The sequence below is a fragment of the Bos grunniens genome, chromosome 23 (genome assembly GCF_055505025.1).
Source record: "Bos grunniens cultivar Pamir isolate PY7600 chromosome 23, Bosgru_T2T1.0, whole genome shotgun sequence".
In the NCBI taxonomy this organism is placed as follows: Eukaryota; Metazoa; Chordata; class Mammalia; order Artiodactyla; family Bovidae; genus Bos; species Bos grunniens.
Window position 1 is genome coordinate 8,202,536 of NC_141187.1, and position 24,154 is coordinate 8,226,689.

A 24,154-nucleotide genomic window follows, 5' to 3' on the forward strand; every position below is an offset into this window, starting at 1 on the left:
GCCTAATCCTTTCAGGGGAATTCTTGGAAAAGGGATTAACACACACACATACGCCCCTCAGGACTATCTCCCTGAGAGTTGAAAAAGCTGGATACTTATTCACCCACTTGATTTAATCATTGATTGAGGGCTGCTTCTGCGGGCATTGATTTCCTGGCACTCCTGACCTTTCAAAATTGGACAGAGCAGCCTCCCACGGTTCAGGGGGAAAACTCCTTTGGCACAAAGAGGAGCCAGTGACCATTGGAAGTCAGGCTGAGCACAGTGAAGGATACAGAAGACCGGGGTGAGCATGGACAGTGATTGCTACCCACTCTCCCCTTCTTGCCATTTACATGGTGAGGATACCAGGGTGATTTGTTCTGGAGAATTTCCAGCACTCTGGGTATTCCTGACTGCATCCACGTGGTGTCTTTTCATCTGTTGGCTGTCACCTGCACTCTCTGTTCTCATTCTCCAATGGGTAGTTGGACACAGACTGAATAACAGACTGGATATTTTAGCTAGAAGACATCACTGGTGATAATGACAGGACTTTTCGTTAGCAGATACGTAATGCCCAGTTGTCTTTCTTTGTGTAGTGTTAGGAATTTTTGTCCATGTTCATTATTTCATTAGAGCATGCAAATATTCCCTCACTCTGCTGCTAAGTCGCTTCAGTCGTGTCCGACTCTGTGCGACCCCATAGACGGCAGCCCACCAGGCTCCCCTGTCCCTGGGATTCTCCAGGCAAGAATACTGGAGTGGGTTGCCATTGCCTTCTCCAATGCATGAAAGTGAAAAGTCAAAGTGAAGTTGCTCAGTCGGGTCCGACTCTTAGCGACCTCATGGCTGCAGCCTACCAGGCTCCTCCGTCCATGGGATTTTCCAGGCAAGAGTACTGGAGTGGGGTGCCATTGCCTTCTCCACTCTTTATTCACTTATTAGCAGAAATGCTTCTACAATACAGAAACTTTTTCTTGTCGACTATTTGATTACCCCAAGGTATAAGAAACATAAGATAAACCTTTGATTCTTTCCTTTTATTTGCCAATTCTCGGAATCCACTATAGGTGATCAGGAGTTCTTTATTTTTTACGAACTCATAGATTTAAACATACCTGCAAGCCAAGTCGTTTCAGTCATGTCCGACTCTTTGTGACCCCATGGTCTGTGGTCAGCCAGGCTCCTCTGTCCAAGGGATTCTCTAGGACAGAACACTGGAGTGGGTTGCTGTACCCGTCTCTGGGGGATCTTCTGGACTCAGGGATCGAACCCATGTAACTTAACATCTTCTGCATCCGCAGGCGAGTTCTTTACCACTAGCACCACCTAGGAAGGCCTGAGTTTCAATCCATAGCCCAAATGCTCCCATTTTTGGCCAGTGAAAATCCATTCAGATTGACTTCTGAGTTCTTTTTGTCATTATTTTGATGGTCATTGAAAAATTTTTGCTTTTATCATATGACAATATGTCCCAGGACCTTCTTGAATTTTTCCTGCCCCAGTCTTGAAATTAGCTATTTCTTCAAGAATTCAGGCTCCTTTTAGTGGAAAATAGTAACAGGAAACACAGTCCAAGTTCTATCGGTTCACATCACTACTAAGACAGTCATTATTTCTAGGCTTTTTTGGCGGCCAGAGGTAGGAATAAGGGTTTTTTTTGTTTGTTTGTTTTTCTCTTTGTTTTTCTTTTTGTTTTTTAAGAGCAATACATTCTGAGATCATACTGATGTTTTCAGTTCAAGTTTAGGTTTATTTGGTTAGCTATTCTTTGATTTCATATATTTTTCTCATGCTAACCCCTTGATTTTTATTAATATAAACATAATTACTTATTTGCCATATCTTGTACTATATACCATAGTTTCAAAACAGCAATGCTAACATTATTACAAACAGCATGATAATTGAAAGCGGCTTAAAGCTGTTTGCAGTTCTGTTTATCCTCAGAATATATCCCACTGCTGCTGCTGCTGCTGCTAAGTCGCTTCAGTTGTGTCCAACTCTGGCGATCCCATAGACGGCAGCCCACCAGGCTCCACTGTCCCTGGGATTCTCCAGGCAAGAACACTGGAGTGGGTTGCCATTTCCTTCTCCAATGCATGAAAGTGAAAAGTGAAAGTGAAGTCACTCAGTCGTGTCCGACTCTTAGCAACCCCATGGACGGCAGCCTACAAGGCTCCTCCATCCATGGGATTTTCCAGGCAAGAGTACTGGAGTGGGGTGCCATCGCCTTCTCCATATCCCACTAGGTTTATATATTAAATTACTGGGCTTTTTTAAAGTCACTTGAAATAATCCTCTCTGTATAGTAAAGTCACTAACTTAACACAGTAATCTTTATTTTGCTGTTTTTAGGAATTATTTCTAAATTTAATTTGATTTCATAATCACGAAAAATCTTCACATGGTTGCAAAGTCCAATCTACAAAACAAGGTATAATCAAAAAGTAAGATTTTTATTCATGTTTCCTCCACCCTGTTCCCAGGGCAGGTAACCAATTTTTTATATTTTTTCACTTTTTTTATTATGCTCTTATTTTCTTGCTGTGACTTAAATATAAGCAAAGAGATATTCATATTCTTGGCACATTTTTTTGAGTGAATGGTAGCATATTACATATATTTTCTCCACCTTGCTTTTTTCAGATAATAATGCATCCTGCAGAATATATGGAGATGAGATAGTAACAAACTTATACACACTCGTCAGTTACAGCTGCATAATTCTCCATTGACAGATGTCCCAGGTTCCCTATTGACAAACATTTGGGTTTTGCCAACATTTGGTTGTTACAAACATGGTTGTAATGAATATCCTTCTGCAGATTATAAACTGAAGTTTCCAAAACACAAATGTTCTAAGACTTCATTTTGGAAATTGTTACATAAGTCATGGATTGAAGAGTTTTGTTTGAACTTATAGTATATGTTAGCTATGACCCTATCAATGTGGCTTCTGCATTTTCTCATTTTTATTATGTAGTAAAATTCTGTTTGTGACCTAGTATATAACCATTTTCCTAAGAAAATAGCTAATTTTAATTTTAAACAAGCAAAAGGAAGCGAAATTTCATCACAGCCCTTTCAGCAAAGAACAGGAGCAGTTCGCTAGAGCTGCCAAGCATCAGGGTTCAGCAGGGAAGGAGGGTGGGGTGGCTGGGGGCCTGAGGGCACGAGGCACAGGTGCCCTGCTGTTCAGGCAACAAACACTGCCCAGATGCGGAGCCCAGTGGGGAGCAGGGGTGGAGGGAGGACTTTGGTCCAGGATCTGGCAGCTGAACTGGAGGCTGTGAAGCCAGTCTGTCTACAGTCAAAGGCATAGGGTAACCCTTACTTGTAAGATACATCGTTTAATATCAACCTACTGATTGAATCTTATTTTATTCTTCAGTCTCCAAATCTTGAGAAAGACATGTCAATGCCTCTTACCACAATTCATATTTCTGCCAGTTTCTCCTTGATTTTCCATAATTTTTTTTTCCTTTTCTATTTTAAGCCTGTCTGTCTTATTTTATAAAGGTTCACAAACTTTACATCTTCATTGTGGATTGTATCATTTATCAATATGAGAAGACCCTTGCTTTTCTGGCAAATTATTTTTGCTTTGAATGACATTAATGTTAATAAAATGACAATTTTAATTTTTATTCTTCTTCCTTCTTCTTTCTTCCTTTTGTAAATTACACTGTTGTCCCTTTTATTTTTTAACCTTCACAGCAGTAGAATGGCTGCCTTGTGCTCTGGCTGATAAAGATCATAGGTTCCTGAAGCAGGAAGTAGGCAGAAGGCTCTCTCAACCACCAGCAAGATTTTCCATGTCAGGGGGCAAAGCTGTGACTGCTCCTGCCAGGGACTGTCAGTCAGGCTCCATAAGATTTTCACTTAATGGTGTTTCCTCTCAGATTCCGACTGCTGCTTCCGCTTCCTTTCCAGTGTCACGGTTCTGTGGATTCATCATTTTTCAGTGTCCGGGTGAGATGCTGGCTGTATAATAATTTTATGTGTTGCATGAGAACACGTTGCATTTTAAACTGGTAGCCCATTTGTCGTGTTTTTAACATTCCCTGCTATTGGTAATTTGATTTTAAAATTAACTTTGTATCGTAAAAGCTTATCTTGACGAGAACTTAACAGCTGAATATGACACAGAAAAAGAAACTATACATCAAAGATGATAAAATGTGCTTACAGATTTTTATTCTATGAATATGAATATTTCAGAACTAAAAAAAACCCATGACTTTGCCTTTTTACTTTGGAGTATTTTTATACTAAGAATTTATACATTTTTAAGAACATTTAGTTTTTATGTTGAGCACTTTGGATGAATTGGAAGTTTCAACCATGATGTGTGTGTTAGTTGCTCAGTCATCTTGGACTGAGTGTATCTGTTAATGTGCCTTAATGTCATCTTTACAGGATTTTTATTTATTTTTAAATTGAATTTTTTAAAACTTTTTATTTGCTTGCTTTTATTTTTCTTTTTCGGTTGCACTGCACAGCATGTGGGATGTTAGTTCCCCAACCAGCGATTAAAAAAATCTTTTAAAAAATTAATAATTCCAACCATAAAAATGGAAATGATCTAATTAGAAAAATAGATTTTTGACTCTCATGAAGCAACTGCTTCATGCAATAATAAACAGTGATGATAAAAGGATTAGAAGACAGTTGACGGGGAACTTTACAAAGCCATCAAGCTGCCATCACCTAAAGCCAGTGATCAGTCTTAGTGTTGCTCTAAGTGTGAAGGCCAAAGATCAGGTATCTTATGATGATGAAGTACACGCACCACTTGTCAAGTATTCCTGCCCGTGTGAAATAGAGAGCCATGGGAAGTTGCTGTATGGGCGCAGGGAGCTCAGCTGTGTGCTCTGTGACAGCCTGGAGGAGTGGGATGAGGGGGAGGTTCAGGAGGGACGGGGCCATACCAGTACTCAGGGCTGATGCGCATTATTGTATAGCAGGAACCAATGCAATATTGGAAAGCAATTATCTTCCAATTTTAAAAAAAAAAAGGCCAACGCAATATTGGAAAACAATTATCTTCCAGTTAAAAATAAACTAAAAAAAAAAAAAGCTAAACAGAATCTAGTTAAGGCTTTAGTTCTAACTTCTAACTTTCAGGAAATACAAGGAATTAAGGACAATTTCAAAGATCACCACCAGGAAGCAATCAGTCAAATCAATAATCAAGCAACATATTACAGGATAACCAGCCTGTTTTCAAGTCAAGAGCATGAAAAAGAGGGGTGAGAGGCAACCAAAACCTCCTGTGTTGGAAGCATGGAGCCCCAGCCACTGGGCTACCAGGGAAGTCCCCACAAGATTTTTAAAACATTTAAAACTTAAGAGATTCCCCAGTTTGCAACTCAGAAAATATTACCGTCATTCCCAAAGACCATAAAGTAAAATTAATCCATTTTTCAAATTGGAAAACTGGGTCTCCAAATCATAGGACAAATTTTTTCACTTTTTATTTTGGATTAATTTCAAATTTATGGAAAAGTTGCAAAAATTAGACCAAAAGCCTATATAACTCAGATTCATCAAACGCTAGTGTTTTGCCACATTCACTTTCCCAGTCTCTATCCCCTCATCTCACTCTCTTTTTCTCTCTCCCCACATGTCCACACACTTACACACACACACACATGTGTGCACACACACTACAAAAATAAGAACATTCTTTTACATAATCACATTACATTTATCAAACTTAGACATCTGACACTGATACAACAATCATTACCAATCATTCAGCTTGTATTCCAATTCTTCCAGTTTCCCCAGTAATGTCCTTTAGAGCACTCCGGGAACAAGCACAGATCATGAATCACATTTAGGAGTCCCTTTAATTTGGACTGGTCCTTCTGCCTTTCTTGGTCTTCACATCAACAGTGTTCAAGAGTGCAGAGCTGCTAGAATAGGAAGGAGTTTTCACTCTTCTCCACCCTTTCTGGAGTTGGCATTGCCTTTGCAGTAAACCTTGGTGGGTGCTATCCTGGCCTTCCAGAATCTATTTCTTAAGGATGAATGAACCTAACAACTCATTTTCGTGAATCTACGTGTAACATCTGAATCCACATACACATATAAAGATTCAAGGCAAACTTAAACAACAGCTGTGGCAGTAGCAGCTAGCACTTATAGAGTGCTTCGTGCAGTGCATACACTGTCACTGAATCCTCGTAACAACGCTGGAGGATCGGTACAATTATCATCACCCCCATTTTATAGCAGAAGAAACGGAGGCACAGAGAAATGAAGTCACTTGGCCTAAACCACACAGCTAGAATACAGCAAAACCTGAACTTCAACTCCAGCCATCTGGCGTTAGACACTTCTGGGGGTTTCATCTCTCCCAGATAACCTCATCATCTCTCTCATAAGTATCCAGCCTGGTGAGTGAGTGCTTGGTTTTTATGATACATTGGCATATGACCTGGGTAACAAAATCCTTAGGAACAATGTCTTGGTCAACTTCATACCCACCATGCTCTACATCTGAGCGTGGTAGGAAAAGAAGACCAGAGAAGCAAGAAGTCAGCAACAGACAAGTTTCCCACAAGCAGGAAGTGGCAGTGTCCAGACAAACAGGCTCGGACTCATATTAAGTTAAATATTTACTCAGCTGACAGGAGTAAATATTACACTTTTAATTATTATCCACTTTAACCAACATTTTGCGAGTGTCCACTGTTTGGGAGATGGTACGATGCATTTTGGGGAAAAAAACACAAATAGAAAAAAGGGTCTTAGGGAGCAATATGCATTCATGAAAAAACAAAAGCTAATGAATATTTATCCAAAAATATACATGTGTTGATAAATTAGTATTATGTTAATACAAAGAAAACAGGGTTCACACAAACCCTGAGGGAGCCATCAGAGTAGGGAAAGATTAAGGAGACAAGTTTCTCCTTGAAGAGAAGGAGGTTTTAGAATAGGTTTAGAATAGGCTTCGCTGGTGGCTCAGTAGTAAAGAATCCACCCGCAGGTCTGGGAAGATCCCACATGTTGCAGAATGATGAAGCTTAAGCGCCGAAGCTATTGAGCCTGTGCTCTCGAGCCCAGAGCTGCAGCTCCTGAGCCCAGCGCCACTACTGAAGCCAAATGACCTAGAGCCTGTGCTCCGAGAGAATCCACTGCAGTGAGAAGCCGCGGAATACAACCAGAGACTAGCCCCGCTCGCCACGACTAGGGAAAAGTCCGCTCAGCAACGAAGACTCGGCATAGCCAAAAATACATACAGAAATACAAATTTTTAAAAACAGATTTAGAAAACCAAGGGACTGTGGAGTTAAGGGTGTCTTGAGTGAGATAAAAACACGGAGCTGAGAGCGGACCACACACACGTGGCCCTGCAGAGGGAGGAGGGTGGTGGGCTCACCTGGAAAGCGGAAGGATGCTAAGCGCGAGAACGCCCTTGAAAAATCGCCAGGTAGGTTCACAAAGTGCCCAGGGACTCGGGGTTACGGATGTCAGAACGGGGAGACCATCTCAAAAGAGGGAACACTTTGGGTTTGGGGGTTTGGTTTTGTTTGTCATTTTACCAGTGTTAAACCGATTAAGTAAGCATGAAGGAGGGCTATGAAAACAGCTCACTGGATCAAGGACAGAAGAAAAACACCAGGCTTTAGAGAAAGCAGTGTGTTCTGATAAGTCGTGGGCAGAGAGGAGACGAGGGTGGAAACGTCAATTTCTTCACTAGACATTGGGTCAAAACACTTGTGGAAAATGACATGGCAACTGGACACTGAAGTGAGGTCAAGGAAGGGATTTTTTTTTTTTAAATAAGAAGAGACTATAAACCCGCCACAATTCCCTGAGGCTGTGTCTAACCAGAGCCCTAGATATGAAATCAGCTCTCAAGGTCTGCTTTCATGACCTCAGTCATTAGAAAAATGTGCAGAAGAAACAGAAAACCTGAGAAACAAACATTTGTGCAGAAAATAGAGGGGATCATACAAATAAAACCTCATGTTGTTGTTCAGTCACTCAGTCATGTCCAACTCTTTGCAACCTCATGCACTGCAGCACACCAGGCTTCCCTGTCCTTCACCATCTCCCGGAGCTTGCTCACACTCATGCCCATTGAGTCAGTGATGCCATCCAACCATCTCATCCTCTGTCATCCCCTTCTCCTCCTGCCTTCAATGTTTCCCAGCATCAGGGTCTTTTCTAATGAGTTAGCTTCACATCAGGTGGCCAAAGTACTGGAGTTTGAGCTTCAGCATCAGTCCTTCCAATGAATACTCAGGATTGATTTCCTTTAGAATTGACTGGTTTCGGATCTCCTTTCAGTCCAAGGGCCTCTCAAGAGTCTTCTCCAACACCACAGTTCATACTGTTACACAAAGGCCACCTGGATATGCTTACAATGAAAAGGGAGGAACCAGGGACTGTGATGAGAGAAAATTACCAAAGTCAGTTACACTTGTACATGTGAAGACTGAAGGCCAACTTAGCAATAGGAGTAATTGTGGCAGGCATAGTTAACACTGATGTGTAGGATCGTGTGAGTGTAGAATACAGAAGGATCCAAAACCCAAGTAGAGACTCTAGTTTTCTTCATCGTATCTCAGAGCTTTGATAAAAAGTAGAGGATAGATGGATGTATTCATTAATTCAACAGGACATTTGCCGTAGACATTAGGGGTCCACAGATGAATTCAGTATGGCCACTTCACTAAGGAGTTCCCTGTCCAAAGACCAGGCAGGTAAGGACAGTCCAGTTCAATAGTTGCCACCAAAGGCAGAGTAACAACACAAGGGCTTCCCGAGCCCCTCTTTTATCCTGAAAGGATACCCATCACTCAGGATGTTCTTCGGTGATCTTAGCATTGCCTGCTGCAGGATGACTATTAACACCGCTCCAAGAAAGACGGTGTCTGTTGATCCTTCCAGCCTCTTTGTCACCTCACTTCTGCCACAAATAACCAACTTGCCGGGTGGACCTTGATGTTATCATGAGGGATTTCCAGAAAGTTGTCTGGCTCCTAGAGATTATTTTTTCATAATTTTCTCTCTAAAGCAACTTGAAATACTGCTACTGTGTTCAGTATTGAGTAAGCTTCTGAACCACCTACTAGTGAGGTTAAGAACACACAGATACATACAAATGCACAACACACACACACACACACACACACCTTTGCTCAGTAACCCAAAATCTGTGTTTTTTTTAACTTTATTGAAGTATAGTTGGTTTACAAGTTGTGTTAATTTCTACTGTACAGCAAAGTGACTCAGTTATACTATACATTCTTTTCCATTATGGTTTATGGCAAGATATTGAATACAGTTCCCTGTGTTATACCGTAGGACCTTGTTGTTTATCCATCCTATTTAAAATAGGATGTATTTTTGTATCTGCTCATCCCAAACTCCCAGTCCTTCCCTGCCCCATGCCCTCTCCCCCTTGGCAACTGCCAGTCAGCTCTCTCTGTCTGGGTCTGATCCTGAGCATCAGTCCTAGGTCCTACCCATCAGCCCTGCCTAAGGTTCCCTGGGGCATCTAGTCCAGAGGCTTGGAGGCAGCAAGGCTAAATTGTTTCCCCCTAGGAACAAGGGGATGGGGGTTGCTGTTTTATTATGTAAGAGGGAGAAGCACCGGGAAAGTGAGCTTTAGTGAATGAAAGGTGATCATGTGACAGTGCCTCCAGACTCACTCCACAAAAGGAAATGCACTTGCGTCAAGATCGCCACATCTTTTCACTGAAAATCACCTGATCACAGTGACTCAGCACTTTCAGACTCTTTTGTCGCTGGGGCCAGACCCTATTCCATTAGGACACACACATTGTTCCAAATGTGTTGCCTTGCCGCACCTCACCACTGTTGCTAGGAAAACATATTCAATGCAGGAAAATGTATTTGTTACGCCAAAAGCAAAGACAGACATTGCAGAATGGAAGCCGGCAGTAATCTGGTCCAGATCAAAGTTGCGTTTCAAAAGGCATTTGTCATTGGTTCACACTCTCCCAGTTAAGCTTTTGCTGACTCATTGTAAATTACTCAAAGTTGTACCAAGCTAATGTTTAGCAACTCATTCTATGTGGAAGCCAAGTTCAATATCAAATTCTTAAAAGTATGTGTGACTTGGTCTATTTACACCTGAACAAATAGGTAATCATGAGTCACTTACCAACACAGCATGACTATAGGAAAATGGAATAACCAGCCACTCAAGTGAAGTCAACAAAGGTTATTTTTAATAAGAAATAACACTACACATTGGCCATAACTTCCCTTTGCATCACTGCTTCTTTGTGTACACACACACAAATACATATATATATACTCATATGAAACTCTACAAAACTAAAAGTCAAGTGAGCAGAAATTATGTGACTCAACTAAGACAAGACTAGAGTGAACAAGGGTTCTACAGAATGTTCAGTTTAATTGTATGTGTTCATTTCCTTTCCCATTATTCTAATTATTCATTTTTTAAAATATACTTATATTTTTATATATATTTTTATATATTTATAAAATATACAGTATATTATACTGTAAAGTGCACAAATATGTGTATATATGAAGTGTAGTGAAGTGAAAGTCCGTCGTGTCTGACTCTTTGCGACCCTATGGATATACAGTCTATGGAATTCTCCAGGCCAGAATACTGGAGTGGGTAGCTATTCCCTTCTCCAAGGGATCTTCCCAACCCAGGGAGTGAACCCAGATCTCCCGCATTGCAGGCAGATTCTTTACCAATTGAGTCACCAGGGAAGCACAAGAATATTGGAGTGGGTAGCCTTGTTGTAGCCATGTGTTCCGGGAAACAAACTCACTCAGAAGGACAATGCAGATAGTGGAGTGCAGTTTATTACACCGGCGGGCCCAAGACAAAGTCTCCTCTTAGCCAAGGACCCCAACCAGTTTCTGTGAAAACCTTATATACCCTAAGTGTACGTGCTCAAACTCACCTCCCCAAATTCCCTGAAACTAATCTGAACAACCCACTCCAGTACTCTTGCCTGGAAAATCCCATTGATGGAGGAGCTAGTAGGCTGCAGTCCATGGAGTCACTAAGAGTTAGACACGACTGAGTGACTTCACTTTCAATTTCACTTTCATGCATTGGAGAAGGAAATGGCAACCCACTCCAGTGTTCTTGCCTGGAGAATCCCAGGGACAGGGGAGCCGTCTATGGGGTCGCACAGAGTCGGACACAACTGAAGTGACTTAGCAGCAGCAGCAGCAGTCTGAACAAAGGAAAAGAAAGATATGATCAAAGTTAACCAGTGATTCATATGCCTTAAGCCTAGGTAGTTAACAGTAGACAATTATCAACAGGCCTGTGGTCATACCCCAATAAGCATAACAGAATATACGATTCTATTTGGTTAGATAATTAGGGTATTCTTTTAGGCGACGGAGAGTCTAGGTACGAGCACTGAGGCTCTTCCTTCCTCTTCCTTCCGGGGGCCTGGTTTTCCAGTTGGTATGTCGTTTCCATAGATACTGGGCATATAGATCAAAGTCCACAGTTCCGCCTAAGATTGAGTTCTGCTTTCAAGAAGGAGCCTGTTCTGTCTGTTTCCTCCTTCAGCCTAACCCTTCTCCAGCAGATCTTCCCAAGCCAGGAATCAAACTGGGGTCTCCTGCATTGCAGGCAGATTCTTCACCAGCTGAGCTACAAGGAAAGCCCATATATATGTGTTCCCTCCTACTGGCACACGCACCACTCAGCTGAGATGGAATCCAATCAGGAGGATTCCAGGGGGTTGGTAGTACATGCAGACTGGCGTCTCCTGTCTCCTTTTGACCTTTCCTGAATTCTCCTGGTTGGTGGTGGCTTGTTAGTTTCATGCTCCTTACTAGGATATGATATTCTGTTCTAAGATAATTCATGCAAATTGTTACTGTGGTGTCTGGCCAGGGTGGGAGGTTTCGGTCAGTGGTTTTCCTAACAGTTTTATAAAACTACCAACCCTCTAAAATCCTCCGGGGTGGATTCCATCTTGGCTGAGTGATGTGCGCGCCACCAGGAGGAAACCTAAGTCAGACTGAATGGCCAGAGACAACCCAGAAACTAACTCCATCACCATAAAACCCAAGACTGTGAGCCACATGGCAGAACAGAGCTGCTGGGTGACTGACCCTGCTGCTCTGCCATTTCCTTCCCAACAAAGTCTTTTATTTCGTCAGCACATGTGTCTCCTGGGACAATTCATTTTAAAGCATTAGACAAGACCCCACTCTTGGGCCCTGGAAGGGGGGTCCCCCTGACTGCAACAGAACCACCATCCAATTCAAGACAGAAGACATAGGACATCCCTGCTGGCCTCTGAAATGATGCCCATCGCCCCTCCCCAGTAAATATCTCCCTATGGAGGTAGAGCAATTCTGACCTCTATCATCACAGTTTGTTGTTCTTGAAATTTATGTTATTTAAATCTTTAGATATATACTATTCACTTAATTTTATAAAATGCAGTACATTCAAAAAGTACAAATGTGATGTTTCTCTCCTAGCTGTGACCTCCAGGCACTTAATTTCTCTATCCAAAGGCACCCAATGATATCAACTACTGTGTGTGTTTATTGAAATATTTAACTCATATGCATGCAAAGACATGTGTATGCATAGCCTTCCTCCTCTGACAAGTTCTATAGAACACTGTATACACAGTGTTGCATACCCTGCAGTTTACACACACACCCAACATGGGTTGTTCCCTGTTCAAGACTTTCCCTCTTTTCACTATGCTGCAGAATATTCTATTATTGAAACACTTTCCTAAGGACAAACATTTAGGTTACTTCCCATTTCTGGCTATGATAAATCTTTAAGGTATGTTATTCCACAGAAGTAAATCTACAGGAAAAAAGTCTTAAAAGTAGAGTTCCTGGGTCAAAGGACATATACATTTGCAATGTTTATAGATTTGCAATATTCACCCAGTGACATAGCAGTCGTTCCCTTTTAAACTCCAATTTAAACTCCAAGGGCCTATTTTCTCACAACCTTGCCAACACGGTGTACTATTAAACTTTTGGAGCTCAGCCGATCTGATAAGGAAAAATGGCTTCTCTAGGTATATCTAATTTGCATTGCTCTCATTATGAGGCTGGGCGTATTTTCATGGGTCTATGAGCCATTTATTTCCTTTTTTGTGCATTCATTTTTTGTTCATTTTCTTATTTGTTTATGCGTTATTTTGAAGATGCATCTTACATATTAAAATTTAGCCTTTAACTGGGGAATGTCTTGCAAACATTTTCTCCTAGATTATTATTATTTGTCTTTCTTTATAGTAGCATTTGCTGTACAGGGTTTTGTTTTGTTTTGTTTTGTTTTAATGTAGTTGAATTTTATTGTATGGCTTTTGACCTTTCCACTCAAAGGTGATTCTCCCATGGAATATTTTGGTGTTTTAATAGACTGTGTTTTTTTCTTTATGTTTAAATGTCTAATTTATCTGGAATTTATTTGGGTGTATGATGTAAAGTATGGATATAACCTCACCTTTTTCAAGATGACCATTTAGCTTTGCAAACACCATTTATTAAGTAATTGCCTTTTCTCTCTTGATTTGAAATATCATTGTTATTATATACTAAATTCTACATATGTTCTAGAGTTTCTATCTCCCATCATTGCCCTAGAGTTCCTACCTCCAGGAGTTTCCAGGATCAGATTGTTTTAATTATTATATTTTCAAAAAAGTTATAAGTTGCTCACCACCTTCACTCTACCTCCTTCCTCATTGTTTTATCTTGTTTTGTCTTTTTCAGAATTTCCCTGGTTATTCTTGCCAACTGATTTCCTCCATGTGAATCTTGGAATCAGCTTGTTTAGCTCTGATATCTTGTTGGTGTCTTTATTTGGATCTCATTAAATTTGTAGATTAATGTGGTATTCATGTTACTTATTATTACCTAACAGACTACTCCCAAGATTTAATGGTTTAAGAACTTAGTATTATTTCTTACGGTATGCTGATTCAAGTCCTCAGGCAGATTCTCATTTGGGATGTCTCAGGGACTTGCAGTCAGAGGAATATTTCTTCCCTCAAATGTCTGTGCCTGAGCTGGGCCAGCGAGGGCCTGGCTGAGCATCTCTCTTCCTCCAGAAGCCCCTGCACGTGCCTGACTGGGCTTCCTCACAAAGTGGCAGGATCACAAGGGTCAGGTTTCCTCCACTGTTGCTTAGGCCAAGTGTTCCAGGAAACACAAGCATCAGCTCCAGGGTTTCTCATGACCTGGGCTCAGAAATCACAGAGTGTCACTTCTCCCATAGCCTATATATCAAAATAAGCTACTACAGGGACCCAAATGGAGGGGACTACACAAAAATATGACTACGGCTATTTTTGAAGTCTAGCATTCCTACATGGGGGGAATTACCACAGGAATGGGATCTGGGTAGAGGGGTTTATTTATTTGATTCATGCTCTCAAAGAACTTTTAGGCAGGAGACACAGGTTTGATCCCTGGGTGAAGATTCCCTGGAGGAGGAATTGGCAATCCACTCCAGTATTCTTGCCTAGAGAATCCCATAGACAAAGGAGCCTAGCAGGTTAAAGTCCATGGGGTCGCAAAGAGTCGGACATGACTGAGCACGCATGCACAAAGAATTCGCATCAATTTGAAAATGTTAAAAAAGAATTTCCTGTATAAAATGGAAAATTAATGAAGGGAAAGTTTAACCCTACAAATAAATGACACACTTTAGTAACACTTTATGGTTCACATAATGCTTTCCTCCCCAATTTCAGTTGGTTTTCATTTCTACATGAGGCAGTTTTATTGTTCTGGTTTCTCAGATGATGAAACTGAGGCTCAGATAGATTCTAAATTACTCAAAACCTCAAGAACTCCTCTGACTTAGGGCCCAACTTGCCTGAGGCAGAAAAACTCAAGCATCCACAGGAGCCAAGATGATAACCAAAATGAGTTAACTAGACAGGTGGTATTGTTTTGGAAAAGCCACATTTTGTCTGAAAATTAAGTGCATATGGTATTCTTTATTTCCACTCAGCATTATTCTCTTTTATTTCTTGCTAATCCTGCTGTCATATTCATCTACCTTTGGTTTCCAACTACAGTTAGTCCCTTACCTATGAACGAGTTCCATTTTGAGGGCACTTTGTAAATCCCATAGGTTGGTAAGTCCAGCAAAGTCAGCCTAGGTACCAAACTGACACAGTTGGCTATATAGTACGGTACTGTAACAGGTTTATAATACTTTTCACATAAATAACACATCAAAAACAAAAGTGAAGAAAACATTTTTAATGCACTATAAGTGCAGAACCTTGAAAAGGACAGTAGCACAGAACAGTAGCTGGCATACAGGGGCTAGGATCCAGTGAACAGAGAAGACGAGTTCCAGCCTGGAGGAGGGAGAGGACGAGGGAGGTGGTGCAGCCGAAGGATGGCCAGCAACAGGAGACGGAGGGCACGCTGCGATTTCACTCAGAGACGGTGATGGCAAACACTGTGAAAGCATCTTTGAAAGTTTGCAACTGGAAAGTTTCTATATGGGGGACCACTGTACTGATAGAGACATAGTTGCAAGACACAGCTGACTTCCTTCTTAAGTCAGCCATAAGGAGAACACACCCGGACACGGGGTGGTCAGTGACAAAGGAAGGCTTTGGTGTCTGGAGTCAAAAAGAGAGTAGACAGACTTCTGCATACTGGAAAGGGAGCTGCTTCTCCTCTCCCGGGAATGGTTGTCACCTAGCACCCTGGGCCAAGTGTGTAGCTTTTTTATTTTCAGAGTTGTTAGAAGTCCTTTTTCAAATAAAATCATCTGAAGTTTCAATACTGATAATAAACTCAATTTTTTAAAAAATGAAATTGCCCACCAGCCCCCGAGTATGGGATGGAAAGAGCAGCCCACCCCAGCCCATGGGTGGAACAGTCAATTCCCAGTCTGAACCACTACACAAGTACCGACCTAGGTGCTCTGAACTGCTCTCCCCACGGTATGAAAGCCTCAAACCAAGAGACAAAGGGAAAAAATTATACTGAAACAGTGAACACCATGGAGCCTGCCATAATCTGTTCAGACAGCTAGAGCAGACTATCATAGACTGAGTATCTTATGAACAACAGAAATGTATTTCTCAGTTCTGGGAAGTCCAAGATCAAAGCACCAACATCTTCAGTGTCTGGTGAGAAGGCCTTCCTGGTTCACAGACAGCTGTCTTCTCGCTGTAACCTCACATGATGGGGTCTTTTTTATAAGGACACTAATTCCATTCATGAGAACTCCTCCCTCATGACCTACACTTTCCAAAGAAAATCTCCACCACCAAATACCATCATATTGGAAATTAGGGTTTCAGTTTATGAATTTCATGGGGACACAAATATTCAGCCAGCAGCAGAATTACAGCTAAGGCAACAAGAGATGAATCTGTGAAGATTCTTCTACAGCCCTGAGATCATACAGGACCCAAAGAGAGGTCATGATTATTTCTGAAGATATGGTCACAGGAAATGAACAGCCAGGGAGAGTTGGCAGCCACACAGATAGAAGGTTTGGCTCTATTAACTTCACACAACAGGACATTTGAAAGGAACCTTAAAATAAATGTTCCACATGTCCAAGAGATGGAGGAAGGAAGAGAATCTGTAATGCAAGAACAGAACATTTAGAGAAAAGAATCTGCTAATCTGAAAAAGAGTCAAATGGCATGGACTGAATTATAATGCATTGATTTGACCTGAGCTGAATACTAAACCGACCAATTATTAACTAAGCTTTGTTGTAAATATTGCCTAAGAAGAGAAAAGAATGAAGGAAACAAATCTGTCTGTCAAAAATTTTTAAATATTCTAAAGTTATTTTTAAAAGTATTTTTCCAAAATCATTCTAAACCTTTTGTCTCAACTTCTACAGTGATTTGTTTGATAGCGATTTATATTAGGAGAAGAGGGGCCTCATTTTACCTGAGTAAACACTTGCTTAAGACAAGGAATTCCACAAAAGCTGTTGATGAGAAAAGCATTGTGTAGTACTTCCTCTTTGTAGTTTAAAAGAACCTTGAAAACTGACACAAATTAAAGGTGTTTCTACGTAGTAAGCTAAGTAATAATGGATATGGGCATATTACAGAGTTATAATTATCATGCCTCTATGCATGAATGTAGACTATTCTATGAAAACCTACAAGACCTTATAGAACTAACACCCAAAAAAGATGTCCTTTTCATCATAGGGGATTGGAATACAAAAGTCAAGAAACACCTGGAGTAACAGACAAGTTTGGCTTTGGAGTACAAAATGAAGCAAGACAAAAGCTAACAGAATTTTGCCAAGAGAACCCACTGGTCATAGCAAATACCATCTTCCAACAACACAAGAGAAGATTTTACATGGACATCACCAGATGGTCAACTCCAAAGTCAGATTGATTATAGTCTTTGCAGCTAAAGATGGCAAAGCTCTTACAGTCAGCAAAAGCCTGGAGCTGACTGTGGCTCAGATCATGAATTCCTTATTGCCAAATTCAGACTTAAATTGAAGAAAGTAGGGAAAACCACTGATCATTCAGGTATGACCTAAATCAAATTCTTTATGATTATACAGTGGAAGTGAGAAATAGATTTAAGGGACTAGATCTGATAGACAGAGTGCCTGATGAACTATGGATGGAGGTTAGTGACATTGTACAGGAGGCAGTGATCAAGACCATCCCCAAGAAAAAGAAAAGCAAAAAGGCAAAATGGTTGTCTGAGGAGGCCTTACTAATAGCTGAGAAAAGAAGAGAAGCTAAAGGCAAAGCAGAAAAGGAAAGATATACCCATTTGAATGCAGAGTTCCAAAGAATAGCAAGGAGAGATAAGAAAGCCTTCCTCAGTGATGAGTGCAAAGAAATAGAGGAAAACAACAGAATGGGAAAGACTAGAGATCTCTTCAAGAAAATTAGAGATACCAAGGGAACATTTCATGCAAAGATGGGAACAATAAAGGACAGAAGTGACACGAACCTAACAGAAGCAGAAGATATTAAGAAGAAGTGGCAAGAATACACAAAAGACCTATACAAGAAAGATAGATATTAATGACCAGATAACCATGATGGTGTGGTACGTCACCTAGAGCCAGACATCCTGGAGTGTGAAGTCAAGTGGGCCTTAGAAAGCATCACTATGAACAAAGCTAGTGGAGGTGATGGAATTCCAGCTAAGCTGTTTCAAATCTTAAAAGATGATGCTGGGAAAGTGCTGCACTCAATATGCCAGCAAATTTGGAAAACTCAGCAGTGGCCACAGGACTGGAAAAGGTCATTCCAGTTCCAAAGAAAGGCAATGCCAAAGAATGTTCAAACTACCACACAATTGCACTCATCTCGCACACTAGCAAAGTAATACTCAAAATTCTCCAAGCCAGGCTTCAACAGTACATAAACCGTGAACTTCCAGATGTCCAAGCTGGATTGAGAAAAGGCACAGGAACCAGACATCAAATTGCCAGCATCCTTTGGATCACAGAAAAAGCAAGAGAGTTCCAGAAAAACATCTACTTCTGCCTTACTGACTATGCCAAAGCCTTTGACTGTGTGGATCACGACAAACTGTGGAAAATTCTGAAAGAGATAAGAATACCAGACCCCCTGACCTGACTCCTGAGAAATCTGTATGCAGGTCAGGAAGCAACAGTCAGGACCGGACATGGAATGACGGACTGGTTCCAAATTGGGAATAGAGTACATCAAGGCTGTATATTGTTGAAACAGAGCAGGACTCTATGATCCTTGCCCCCCTCCACCGTGTCTATTGGCTGCCTTTTGCCTGTGGAAAACTTTAATCAAAGAATGAGTTTAATCAGAGAAGTGAGAAATATTGAAACAAAAGAAAACAGTCTAAAGAGACTAAATAATAATAATGTAGTCATTAAACATAGTCAAGGACCTTTAGTTCTTTCTCAAGGGCTGTGGATAATATTCTGAGCCAAATCCTGTAAGCTGTCTTACAGATACCAAACAGATGGAAAAGTTAACTAAGTGATAACCAGACTGTACCCAGGACTTGAGCTGCCACAATTCCAAGAATTGGCCGCAAAGAAATGGGAACAAGTGCACCCCAGAACTAAAGATTAACTGCATAAATCAAGCAAGATGATGTTAGTCAGACCTGATGACCAATTTGAAGATGACTCTTAGAGATGACTATGCTGTTTCTGCACGTAACCCCCCCGACTCTGTCTATAAAAGGTCTTACCCCTTGCTGGTCACGGAGGGAGTCAGACTTTAGACAGATGTCCACCACACACCCCCACCCCTCACAGTTGCCGGCATCTGAAATAGAGCAAACTTTTCTTTCCACCAACTTGGCCTGTCTCCTGGCTTTTGAACAGCGAGCAGCCGGAGAGTGCCCCCGCCCCACATACCTTTCAGTAACAGATTTTGGTGCCAAACGTGGGGCTGGCTACTGCTGGCTATGGCTGGCTCTCCTGGGTCTTCTAGGGGGCACGATGGCTCTGATAGTGTCTTAGCCTGCTGCCGGTGGCTAACCAGCCCTGAGTAGGGGACTGGGGGACATTCCTCAGTTCAGTTCAGCTGCCAAAACCGTTTGTTTTGAGGATCCTCCCTGCTTCTCCCCTGCTCAGCACTGGCTGCCAACTTACCTCTTTTCTTGGTGGAATGGAAACTTGCATTTGGGATGAGCTGACGAGCTCCAAGACTGGCTAAGTCCACCGGTGTGCACACTGGCAAACGTCCCATTTGGGAATGCCTGCCAATTGGTTCTCTTGAGGACTGTTTGTGAGCACTAGGGCTATTTGGGCATTTTGCCAGTTGGTTCAGACGTGTGTCTGATGTTGCGGATCGTTTGTGAGCAACAAGTGTCATTCAGGCATTTTGCCAATTGGTTCTGACGTCTACCACTGAGGACCGCTTGTTTTAGGGAAAGGTTTATTTGAGACTCCACCCTGGTCACCCTCAGAGAGGGTTTATGACGGATCAGTCGTCTGGGGTGTGAGTGTACATTCCGTTTGTGTGACTGGTGCTCCTGTTGCCTTATGGGAAATTCAGCTTCAATTCATTAGGAAAAATTTTAGCTGTAAATTTATGACTAAAAAAGAAAGATAACTTTTTTTTGGAAAATATATGGCTGCAGTATTCTTCAGACTCTGGAGAAGATTGATCAAGACGAAAGTCTTGAAATTCAAAAAACTGGTCATTTTTATGTACACAGTCAGGGAAAGCTAAACTTGATAAAACACTTTTTTCAGACCCTGAAAAAAACAAAAATATGCCCCCAAAAATGTTTGAGGTTGACATTTATCATGTCCTTGAAATACAAACACAGTTCACTTTGCCTGGATCTTCAGCCTTGGGTTAACTATGCAAAGGAAAAAGGCTTTAAAATTGAATGTATAAATTGACTATTCTGCCTATACTCTGTAAACTGATTACCTAATTTTGTATTCCCAAGAAGAACACTAAAGATGTTTGGGTTTATTAAACATATGTGTTGTACCAATGAAGAAAAATTATGCTGTAAAAAATGTGTGTATTTTTGAGGTTATAAAGTATGTTCTTAAGTTTGTCAATCAAAAAATGCTGGTATAACATTTCAATCACTTGTTTCTTGGTTTTGTTAAAACCTTCAAAGGTTAAAAATTGTGATATATAAAAATGATAAAATATTTTGGTGTGTAAAACAAGTAAGATATATATTGTCAACAAAGAGAAGATATTAAAAAATGGAGATATTTTTGTTGGAAAAAAATGATGATAATAATTTTGTCCTTCAATTGTTTCTGGATAGAGAAATAAAAGAAAAATTTCTTTGGATCTAGAAAGTGACAAAAGGTTTGTAAAAGAGAAATTAGAAAGAAAGAATTATGTGTGTTGTCAGAATTAAGATTAAACTAAATTTAATTAGGTAAATGAATTTTATTAACAGTAAACTGATGCAAGACTAAAGTTGGTTTTTCTCTCTGTTAAAGAAAACCAAGTTCTCCTGAAATATTGATCTGATTTAGTAACAAAAGCTTCTAATAAAAAGTAATTGTTTTGTTTCTAATCATACTTTTGACCCCAATGTTCAGGATGGAAAAATTGTCCAGTAAAGTTGTCACCGAGTATAGCTGCTTATGATATTGGTGGCTTTAAGTATATTACTTAAAGCACATGTACAATTTTGTGTGACAATTGGATATAAATGATAAAATATATGGCCTCTAAAACTTTTCCCTTTTAACATACCTCTGATATCTGATTAGTTTTCCCCCAACGTGGACACGAGACAAACATATAAATAAAAAGGAGGCCTAGCACTGAGCAACATGGATGGATCCAGAGCAGACAAATGAACCACTCTGACAACAATAAAAAAAAAGATTATCAATGCTCTCTATGGAAAGAGTTACAACTTAAAAGAAAAAAAAATGATTAAAGAAATTTTCACATATTGAGATATAAGAAAATTAGTCTGGCCTATATATGATTTAATTTAAACTTTAGGCTAACCCAAACAGCCTGTTTGTGGCCTACTGAGCAACGTATTAAATGTACGTTGTACATCTGCTTTAATCATTAAGACAAAAAATAGTACAAAGTACGTTTTGATTATTATCCTCATTGTAATATGTCTAGTAGTTTTCAAATGTTTGTGCAGGTACTATGCACGTTTGTTGCCTTTCCTGTTCTGCACCTGTCCCTCCTCAAGACTGAGGAATATCAAAGAAAAGGGGGCATAGAAGCAGAGCAGGGCTCTATGATCCTCACCCCCGACCATGTCTTCTGCCTGCCTTTTGCCTGTGGGAAACTTCAGTAGTCAAAGACTAAGTTTAATCGGAGAAATAAGAAATAATGAAATAAAAGAAAACAGTCTAAGGAGACTAAATAATAATAAGGTAGTCATTAAACACAGTCAAGGACCTTTAGTTCTTTCTCAAGGGCTGTGGATAATATTCTGAGCCATATCCTATAGGCTGTCTTATAAATACCAAAACACCAAGTGGAGAAGTTAACTGTATGATGACCAGACTGTACCCAGAACTTGAGCTGCCACAATTCCAAGAATTGGCCACAAAGAAATGGAACAAGTGCGCCCTGGAACTGAAGATTAACTGTACCTAAAACAACCAAGATGATATTAGTTAGACCACTGATGATCAAACTGAAGATGACTATTAGAGATGACTATACTGTTTCCACATGACGTAACCCACCCCCAACTTTGTCTATAAAACCTCTCACTCCTTGCTTGTCAGAGGGGTCGGCCTTCGGACAGATATCTGCCACCACCACCACCCCACCCACCCCAGTCGCCAGCATCTGAAATAAAACAAATTTTCTTTCCACCAACCTGGCCTGTTTACTGACTTTTGAGCAGCGAGCAGCCAGACCCCCCACATACCTTTCGGTAACATTGTCATCCTGTTTATTTAATTTATATGCAGAGTACATCATGCGAAATGCCAGGCTGGATGAAGCACAAACTGTAATCAAGATTGCCGGGAGAAATATCAATAACCTCAGATATGCCCAATGACACCACCCTTATGGAAGAAAGTGAAGAACTAAAGAGCCTCTTGATGAAAGTGAAAGAGGAGAGTGAAAAAGCTGGCTTAAAACTCAACATTCAAAAAATTAAGATCATGGCATCCGGTCCCATCACTTCATAGATGGAGAATAGATGGGGAAATAATAGAATGGGGAAAAAATGGAAACAGTGACAGACTTTATTTTCTTGGGCTCCAAAATCACTTCAGATGGTGACTGCAGCCATGAAATTAAAAGTCACCTGATCCTTGGAAGAAAATCTATGGCCAATCTAGACAGCATATTAAAAAGCAGAGACAATACTTTTCTGACAAAGGTCCATATAGTCAAAGCTACGGTCTTTCCAGTAATCATGTATGGACATGAGAATTGCACCATAAAGAAGGCTGAGTGTTGAAAAACTGATCCTTTTGAATTGTGGTGCTGGAGAAGACTCTTGAGAAGCCTCTTGGACAGAAAAGAGATCCAACCAGTCAATCCTAAAGGAATTCAGTCCTGAACGTTCATTGGAAGGACTGATGTTGAAGCTGAAACTCCAGTACTTTGGTCACCTGATGTGAAGAACTGACTCATTGGAAAAGATGCTGGGCAAGATTGAAGGCAGGAGGAAAAGGGGACAACAGAGATTGAGATGGTTGGATGGCATGGCCAACTCAATGGACATGGGTTTGAGCAAGCTCCAGGAGTTGGCGATGGACAGGGAGGCCTGGCGTGCTGCAGTCTATGGGGTCACAAAGAGTTGGACACAACTGAGCAACTGAACTAAACTGAACTGAGAGTCAATTAATTTGATATAAAAATCAGGACTTCCCTGGTGGTCCAGTGGTTCAGAATCTACCTGGCAATGCAGGGAACATAGGTTCTATCCCTGCCCCAGAAAGATTCCACATGCCAAGGAGCAACTAAGGATATATGCCACAACTCCTGAGCCCACGCTCTAGAGTCTGTGCTCTGCAACAAGAGAAGTCCCTGGAATGGGAAGCCTGCACACCACAGCTGGAGTAGTCCCCGCTCACTGTGGCTAGAGAAGCCCACGTGCAGCAGCGAAGACCCAGTGCAGGCAAAAATAAATAAGTAAATAACTTTTAAAAATCAATAGGAGAAACACGACAGCAATACAACATAGCATTTAGAAATACATTTAGCTACAAATGGTAAAGAATCTGCCTGCAGTGCGGGAAACCTGGGTTCAATCGTTTGGTTGGGAAGATCCCCTGGCGAAGGGAAAAGCTACCCACTCCAGTGTTCTGGCCTGGAGAATTCCATAGACTGTACAGTCCATGAGATCACAAAAAGTCGGACACAACTGAGCGACTTTCACTTTCACCTTCACAAACTACAGAAATTCAGAAACAGCTGCTTAAAAATAATAAGTTTGCCTGATGTAGCAAGAAGTCTGAGGCAGGCCGAGGCTCGTACGCAGGCTAAACAGCCTTTTCTGATTTTCACTTGTCTTCATGCTGTCACCACTTTCTTGGAATATAACTGCTGCACCTCCGGGTGTCACATCTGAATTCCAGACAAGGAGAAGAAGGAAAGGAGAAGTGGGAAGGGGCTGGATCTGTGTCAGGAAAACAGAAGCTTCCACAGCAACTCTCTGCTTACATGTCATGGAACTCAGCAAGGTCACAAGATCCCTGTAACTACGAGATAGTCTGGGGAAGCAAAGAATTTTAGTTTGG

General features: G+C 40.9%; 2 long non-coding RNA genes across 2 annotated transcripts in view; both read right to left on the minus strand.

Annotated features, from left to right (window-relative positions):
• LOC147346547 (uncharacterized) overlaps nt 1–7,513 on the minus strand; it is a 34,703-nt gene extending 27,190 nt beyond the window's left edge. Inside the window, exon 1 of the long non-coding RNA XR_015152945.1 lies at nt 7,379–7,513. This is a non-coding gene — a long non-coding RNA (uncharacterized LOC147346547). The remainder of the gene's footprint in view (nt 1–7,378) is intronic.
• A 3,290-nt stretch (nt 7,514–10,803) lies between these two features.
• LOC147346548 (uncharacterized) lies at nt 10,804–19,696 on the minus strand. The gene is made up of 2 exons (XR_015152946.1): nt 19,586–19,696; nt 10,804–11,201 (listed from the first exon to the last, which is right to left on the minus strand). It is a non-coding gene; the product is annotated as an uncharacterized LOC147346548 (long non-coding RNA).
• Nucleotides 19,697–24,154: the final 4,458 nt, after the last annotated feature.